This window comes from Balaenoptera physalus (assembly GCF_965194825.1).
Source record: "Balaenoptera physalus genome assembly, contig: HAP1_SCAFFOLD_606, whole genome shotgun sequence".
NCBI lineage: Eukaryota > Metazoa > Chordata > Mammalia > Artiodactyla > Balaenopteridae > Balaenoptera > Balaenoptera physalus.
Window position 1 is genome coordinate 202,491 of NW_028126138.1, and position 9,394 is coordinate 211,884.

A 9,394-nucleotide genomic window follows, 5' to 3' on the forward strand; every position below is an offset into this window, starting at 1 on the left:
GAGCATTTTGATGAGAGTGGCCTTGGAGCACAGTGATGAGAGACGTCATGGGGCATTATGGTGACAGTGGTCAAGGAGCATTGTGATGAAAGTGTTCATGGAGCAACGCGATTATCGGGACAATGGAGCATTGTGAATACAAAGGCCATGGAACATTGAGATAACAGAGTTCATGGAGCATTGTGATGACAAGGGTCTTCGAACTTACTGATGACACGTTTCATACAGCATTGAGATGACAAGGGCCAAGGCGAATTGTGATGACACGTGTCATGGGGCATTGTGATGACATTGGTCATCTTGCATTGTGATGACAGTGGTCATGTAGAATTTTGATTAAAGGTATCATGGAGCACTGTGATGACAACGGCCAAGGAACATTTTGATGACAAGTGTCATTCAGCAATGTGATGACACGGGAATGGAGCATTATGATGACAAGTGTTCTGGAGCATTGTGATGACAAGGGCATGGAGCATTGTGATTACAGGGGCCATCGAGCATTGTGATGACAACGGCATGGAGCAGTGTGATGACAGTGGTCATTGAGCATTGTGATTACAAAGACCATGAGGCATTGTGATGACAGGGGCCTTGGAGCATTGTGATGACAATGGTCATCAAGCATTGTGATGACAGGGTTCATAGAGCATTGTGATGAGAAAGACCATGGAGCAGGGTGATGACAGAGGCCATGGAACATTGTGATGACAAGGCCATGTACCAGTGTGATGACAAGGGCAGGGAACCTTGTGCTGACCGGGGTCATGGAGCATTTTGATGACAACTTTCATGGAACGTTGTGATGACAGGGGTCATGGAGCATTGTGTTGAAAGGGAACATGGAGCAGTGTGATTACAGGGTCCATGGAGCATTGTGGATACATAGGCCATGGAACAATGTGATGACAGGAGTCATTTAGCATTGTGAAGAAAGGGTCATGGAGCATTGTGATTACAGGGGTTATGGGGCACTGTGATGACAGGGGGCATGGAGCATTGTGATGAAAATTGTCCTGGAGCATTGTGATGACAGCGGTCACAGAGAATTGGGATGAAATGTAACATGCAGTATTGTGATGACAACGGTCATGGATCATTTTGATGACAGGGGTCATGGAACATTCTGATAACAAGGTTCAGAAAGCATTTTGATGACAGGGGTCATGGAGCATTGTGTTGACACGGGCATGGATCATTGTAATGATAGGATATCTGGAGCATTGTGATGAAAAGGGGATGGAGCATTTTGATGACAGTGTCCAAGGAGCATTGTGCTGACAATGGCATGGAGCATTGTGATGAAAGGGGTACTGGAGCCCTGTGAGGAAAGGAGTCATGGATCATTGTGATGAGAGGGGTCATGAAGCTTTGTGATGATAAGTGTCATGGAGCATTGTAATGAAAGCTTTCATTGTGCACTGTGATGACAAGGGGGATGGAATATTGTGATGAAACTGGTCCTGGAGCCTTGTGATAACAAAAACCATGGAGCATTGTGATGACAGGCATCATGGAGCATTGTGAAGAAAGGGGACAATGGGAATTGTAATGACAATAGAGGAATGTGATGAAAACGGTCAGCGAGCATAGTGATTAAAGTGGTCATTGAGCATTGTGATGAAAAGTGGCATAGAGCATTTTGATGACAAAGGTCATGGAGAACTGTGATGACCAGGGTCATGTAGCATAGTGATGACACGTTCATGGAACATTGTGATGACAACAATTCTGGAGCATTGTGATTATAAGGAACATAGAGCATTGTGATGCCACGGTAATGAAGCATTGTGATGACAAAATTCTGGAGCGTTGTGAGGAAACAGACATGGAGCATTGTGATGACATGGGCAGGGAACACTGTGATGACAGGTGTTATGGAGCAATGTGATGACAAGTGTCATGGAGCATTGTGATGAGAGGGGCCTTGGAGAATTGTGATGACAGGCGTCATGAGGCATTGAGATGGCAGTTTTCATGGAGCCTTATGATGAAAGGTGTTATGGAGCACTGTGATTACAGGGGCCATGGAGCATTGTGAATACAAAGGCCATGGAGCATTGAGATGACAGTGGTCATGGAGCATTGTGATGAAAGTGGTAATGGATCATTGTGATGACAAGTGTCCTGGGACCCTGTGATGACATGGTTCATGGAGCATTGTGATGACAATGGTCATGGCCAATTGTGATGACAATGTCATGGGGCATTGTGATGGCAGTGGTCATCTAGAAATGTGATTCAAGTTATTATGGAGCACAGTAATGAGAGGGGCCATGGAGCATTGTGATGACAAGTGTCATTGTGCATTGTGATGACCCGTGTCATGGAGCATCGTGATGACAAATACCATGGAGAATTGTGATGAGAGGTGGCATTGGGCATTGTGATGAAAGGGGTCATGGAGTACTGGGATTACAGGGGCCATGGAGCATTGTGATAACAAGTGACATACAATATACTGAGGACAGGCCTCATAGAGCATTGTGATGACAAGTGCCATTTAGCATTTTGATGACAGGGGTCATCAGGCATTGTGTTGACGGGGATCACGGAGCATTGTGATGACATGGGCCATGGAGCATTGTGAAGACAAGATTCATGGAGCATTGTGATGACACGGGAATGAAGCATGGTGATGACAGCAGACCTGGAGCATTGTGATGACAAGGGCTTGGAGCATTGTGATTACAGGAGACATGGAACATTGTGATGACATTGGCAGGGATCATTGTGATCACAGGGATCATGGAGCATTGTGAGGACAAGTGTCATGCAATATTGTGCTGACACAGATCATGGAGCATTTTGATGAGAGTGGCCTTGGAGCACAGTGATGAGAGACGTCATGGGGCATTCTGGTGACAGTGGTCAAGGAGCATTGTGATGAAAGTGTTCATTGAGCAACGTGATTATCGGGACAATGGAGCATTGTGAATACAAAGGCCATGGAACATTGATATAACAGAGTTCATGGAGCATTGTGATGACAAGGGTCTTCGAACTTACTGATGACACAGTTCAAACAGCATTGAGATGACAAGGGCCATGGTGAATTGTGATGACACGTGTCATGGGTCATTGTGAAGACATTGGTCATCTTGCATTGTGATGACAGTGGTCATGTAGAATTTTGATTAAAGGTATCATGGAGCACTGTGATGACAGGGGCCATGGAACATTGGGATGCCAAAGGCCATGGAGCATTGTGATGACAAGTGTCATGGGACATTTTGATGACATTGGCATGGAGCATTATGATGACAAGAGTTCTGGAGCACTTTGATGACAAGGGCATGGAGCATTGTGATCACAGGGCCCATGGGGCATTGTGATGAAAAGAGCCATGGAGCATTGAGATGACAGGCGTCTTGAGGTATGGTGATGACAGTTGTCATGGAGCATTGTGATGAAAGTGGTAATGGATCATTGTGATGACAAGTGTCCTGGGACCCTGTGATGACATGGTTCATGGAGCATTGTGATGACAATGGTCATGGCGAATTGTGATGACAATATCATGGGGCATTGTGATGACAGTGGTCATCTAGAAATGTGATTCGAGTTATTATGGAGCACAGTAATGAGAGGGGCCATGGAGCATTGTGATGACAAGTGTCATGGAGCATTGTGATGACAGGTGTCATGGAGCATCGTGATGACAAATGCCATGGAGAATTGTGATGAGAGGTGGCATTGGGCATTGTGATGAAAGCGGTCATGGAGTACTGGGATTACAGGGGCCATGGAGCATTGTGATAACATGTGACATGGAAAATAATGATGACAGGCATCATAGAGCATTGTGATGACAAGTGCCATTAGGCATTTTGATGACAGGGGTCATCAGGCATTGTGTTGACAGGGGTCACGGCGCATTGGGATGACATGGGCCATGGAGCATGGTGTAGAGAAGATTCATGGAGCATTGTGATGACATTGGCAGGGATCATTGTGATGACAGGGATCATGGAGCATTGTGATGACAAGTGTCATGCAATATTGTGCTGACACAGATCATGGAGCATTTTGATGAGAGTGGCCTTGGAGCACAGTGATGAGAGACGTCATGGGGCATTATGGTGACAGTGGTCAAGGAGCATTGTGATGAAAGTGTTCATGGAGCAACGCGATTATCGGGACAATGGAGCATTGTGAATACAAAGGCCATGGAACATTGAGATAACAGAGTTCATGGAGCATTGTGATGACAAGGGTCTTCGAACTTACTGATGACACGTTTCATACAGCATTGAGATGACAAGGGCCAAGGCGAATTGTGATGACACGTTTCATGGGGCATTGTGATGACATTGGTCATCTTGCATTGTGATGACAGTGGTCATGTAGAATTTTGATTAAAGGTATCATGGAGCACTGTGATGACAAAGGCCAAGGAACATTTTGATGACAAGTGTCATTGAGCAATGTGATGACACAGGAATGGAGCATTATGATAAGAAGTGTTCTGGAGCATTGTGATGACAAGGGCCTGGAGCATTGTGAGTACAGGGGCCATGGAGCATTGTGATGACAACGGCATGGAGCAGTGTGATGACAGGGGTCATTGATCATTGTGATTGCAAAGACCATGAGGCATTGTGATGACAGGGGCCTTGGAGCATTGTGATGACAATGGTCATAAAGCATTGTGATGACAGGGGTCATAGAGTATTGAGATGAGAAAGACCATGGAGCATGGTGATGACAGAGGCCATGGAACATTGTGATGACAAGGCCATGTACCAGTGTGATGACAAGGGCAGGGAACCTTGTGCTGACCGGGGTCATGGAGCATTTTGATGACAACTTTCATGGAACGTTGTGATGACAGGGGTCATGGAGCATTGTGTTGAAAGGGAACATGGAGCAGTGTGATTACAGGGTCCATGGAGCATTGTGAATACATAGGCCATGGAACAATGTGATGACAGGTGTCATTTAGCATTGTGAAGAAAGGGTCATGGAGCATTGTGATTACAGGGGTTATGGGGCACTGTGATGACAGGGGGCATGGAGCATTGTGATGAAAATTGTCCTAGAGCATTGTGATGACAGCGGTCACAGAGAATTGGGATGAAATGTATCATGCAGTATTGTGATGACAACGGTCATGGTTCATTTTGATGACAGGGGTCATGGAACATTGTGATAACAAGGTCCATAAAGCATTTTGATGACAGGGGTCATGGAGCCTTGTGTTGACACGGGCATGGAGCATTGTAATGATAGGATATCTGGAGCATTGTGATGAAAAGGGGATGGAGCATTTTGATGACAGTGTCCAAGGAGCATTGTGCTGACAATGACATGGAGCATTGTGATGAAAAGAGTAATGGAGCCCTGTGAGGAAAGGAGTCATGGATCATTGTGATGAGAGGGGTCATGAAGCTTTGTGATGATAAGTGTCATGGAGCATTGTAATGAAAGCTTTCATTGTGCACTGTGATGACAAGGGGTATGGAGTATTGTGATGAAACTGGTCCTGGAGCCTTGTGATAACAAAAGCCATGGAGCATTGTGATGACAGGCATCATGGAGCATTGTGAAGAAAGGGGACAATGGGAATTGTAATGACAATAGAGGAATGTGATGAAAACGGTCAGCGAGCATAGTGATTAAAGTGGTCATTGAGCATTGTGATGAAAAGTGGCATAGAGCATTGTGATGACAAAGGTCATGGAGAACTGTGATGACCAGGGTCATGTAGCATTGTGATGACACGTTCATGGAACATTATGATGACAACAATTCTGGAGCATTGTGACTATAAGGGCCATAGAGCACTGTGATGCCACGGTCATGGAGCATTGTGATGACAAAATTCTGGAGCATTGTGAGGAAAAACACATGGAGCAATGTGATTATAGGGGACATGGAGCATTGTGATGACATGGGCAGGGAACACTGTGATGACAGGTGTTATGGAGCAATGTGATGACAAGTGTCATGGAGCATTGTGATGAGAGGAGCCTTGGAGAATTGTGATGACAGGCTTCATGAGGCATTGAGATGGCAATTTTCATGGAGCATTATGATGAAAGGTGTTATGGAGCACTGTGATTACAGGGGGCATGGAGCATTGTGAATACAAAGGCCATGGAGCATTGAGATGACAGTGGTCATGGAGCATTGTGATGAAAGTGGTAATGGATCATTGTGATGACAAGTGTCCTGGGACCCTGTGATGACATGGTTCATGGAGCATTGTGATGACAATGGTCATGGCCAATTGTGATGACAATGTCATGGGGCATTGTGATGGCAGTGGTCATCTAGAAATGTGATTCAAGTTATTATGCAGCACAGTAATGAGAGGGGCCATGGAGCATTGTGATGACAAGTGTCATGGAGCATTGTGATGACAGGTGTCATGGAGCATCGTGATGACAAATGCCATGGAGAATTGTGATGAGAGGTGGCATTGGGCATTGTGATGAAAGGGGTCATGGAGTACTGGGATTACAGGGGCCATGGAGCATTGTGATAACAAGTGACATGGAAAATAATGATGACAGGCATCATAGAGCATTGTGATGACAAGTGCCATTAGGCATTTTGTTGACAGGGGTCATCAGGCATTGTGTTGACGGGCGTCACGGTGCATTGTGATGACATGGGCCATGGAGCATTGTGAAGACAAGATTCATGGAGCATTGTGATGACATTGGCAGGGATCATTGTGATGACAGGGATCATGGAGCATTGTGATGACAAGTGTCATGCAATATTGTGCTGACACAGATCATGGAGCATTTTGATGAGAGTGGCCTTGGAGCACAGTGATGAGAGACGTCATGGGGCATTATGGTGACAGTGGTCAAGGAGCATTGTGATGAAAGTGTTCATGGAGCAACGCGATTATCGGGACAATGGAGCATTGTGAATACAAAGGCCATGGAACATTGAGATAACAGAGTTCATGGAGCATTGTGATGACAAGGGTCTTCGAACTTACTGATGACACGTTTCATACAGCATTGAGATGACAAGGGCCAAGGCGAATTGTGATGACACGTGTCATGGGGCATTGTGATGACATTGGTCATCTTGCATTGTGATGACAGTGGTCATGTAGAATTTTGATTAAAGGTATCATGGAGCACTGTGATGACAAAGGCCAAGGAACATTTTGATGACAAGTGTCATTCAGCAATGTGATGACACGGGAATGGAGCATTATGATGACAAGTGTTCTGGAGCATTGTGATGACAAGGGCATGGAGCATTGTGATTACAGGGGCCATGGAGCATTGTGATGACAACGGCATGGAGCTGTGTGATGACAGTGGTCATTGAGCATTGTGATTACAAAGACCATGAGGCATTGTGATGACAGGGGCCTTGGAGCATTGTGATGACAATGGTCATCAAGCATTGTGACGACAGGGTTCATAGAGCATTGTGATGAGAAAGACCATGGAGCAGGGTGATGACAGAGGCCATGGAACATTGTGATGACAAGGCCATGTACCAGTGTGATGACAAGGGCAGGGAACCTTGTGCTGACCGGGGTCATGGAGCATTTTGATGACAACTTTCATGGAACGTTGTGATGACAGGGGTCATGGAGCATTGTGTTGAAAGGGAACATGGAGCAGTGTGATTACAGGGTCCATGGAGCATTGTGAATACATAGGCCATGGAACAATGTGATGACAGGTGTCATTTAGCATTGTGAAGAAAGGGTCATGGAGCATTGTGATTACAGGGGTTATGGGGCACTGTGATGACAGGGGGCATGGAGCATTGTGATGAAAATTGTCCTAGAGCATTGTGATGACAGCGGTCACAGAGAATTGGGATGAAATGTATCATGCAGTATTGTGATGACAACGGTCATGGTTCATTTTGATGACAGGGGTCATGGAACATTGTGATAACAAGGTCCATAAAGCATTTTGATGACAGGGGTCATGGAGCCTTGTGTTGACACGGGCATGGAGCATTGTAATGATAGGATATCTGGAGCATTGTGATGAAAAGGGGATGGAGCATTTTGATGACAGTGTCCAAGGAGCATTGTGCTGACAATGACATGGAGCATTGTGATGAAAAGAGTAATGGAGCCCTGTGAGGAAAGGAGTCATGGATCATTGTGATGAGAGGGGTCATGAAGCTTTGTGATGATAAGTGTCATGGAGCATTGTAATGAAAGCTTTCATTGTGCACTGTGATGACAAGGGGTATGGAGTATTGTGATGAAACTGGTCCTGGAGCCTTGTGATAACAAAAGCCATGGAGCATTGTGATGACAGGCATCATGGAGCATTGTGAAGAAAGGGGACAATGGGAATTGTAATGACAATAGAGGAATGTGATGAAAACGGTCAGCGAGCATAGTGATTAAAGTGGTCATTGAGCATTGTGATGAAAAGTGGCATAGAGCATTGTGATGACAAAGGTCATGGAGAACTGTGATGACCAGGGTCATGTAGCATTGTGATGACACGTTCATGGAACATTATGATGACAACAATTCTGGAGCATTGTGACTATAAGGGCCATAGAGCACTGTGATGCCACGGTCATGGAGCATTGTGATGACAAAATTCTGGAGCATTGTGAGGAAAAACACATGGAGCAATGTGATTATAGGGGACATGGAGCATTGTGATGACATGGGCAGGGAACACTGTGATGACAGGTGTTATGGAGCAATGTGATGACAAGTGTCATGGAGCATTGTGATGAGAGGAGCCTTGGAGAATTGTGATGACAGGCTTCATGAGGCATTGAGATGGCAATTTTCATGGAGCATTATGATGAAAGGTGTTATGGAGCACTGTGATTACAGGGGGCATGGAGCATTGTGAATACAAAGGCCATGGAGCATTGAGATGACAGTGGTCATGGAGCATTGTGATGAAAGTGGTAATGGATCATTGTGATGACAAGTGTCCTGGGACCCTGTGATGACATGGTTCATGGAGCATTGTGATGACAATGGTCATGGCCAATTGTGATGACAATGTCATGGGGCATTGTGATGGCAGTGGTCATCTAGAAATGTGATTCAAGTTATTATGCAGCACAGTAATGAGAGGGGCCATGGAGCATTGTGATGACAAGTGTCATGGAGCATTGTGATGACAGGTGTCATGGAGCATCGTGATGACAAATGCCATGGAGAATTGTGATGAGAGGTGGCATTGGGCATTGTGATGAAAGGGGTCATGGAGTACTGGGATTACAGGGGCCATGGAGCATTGTGATAACAAGTGACATGGAAAATAATGATGACAGGCATCATAGAGCATTGTGATGACAAGTGCCATTAGGCATTTTGTTGACAGGGGTCATCAGGCATTGTGTTGACGGGCGTCACGGTGCATTGTGATGACATGGGCCATGGAGCATTGTGAAGACAAGATTCATGGAGCATTGTGATGAC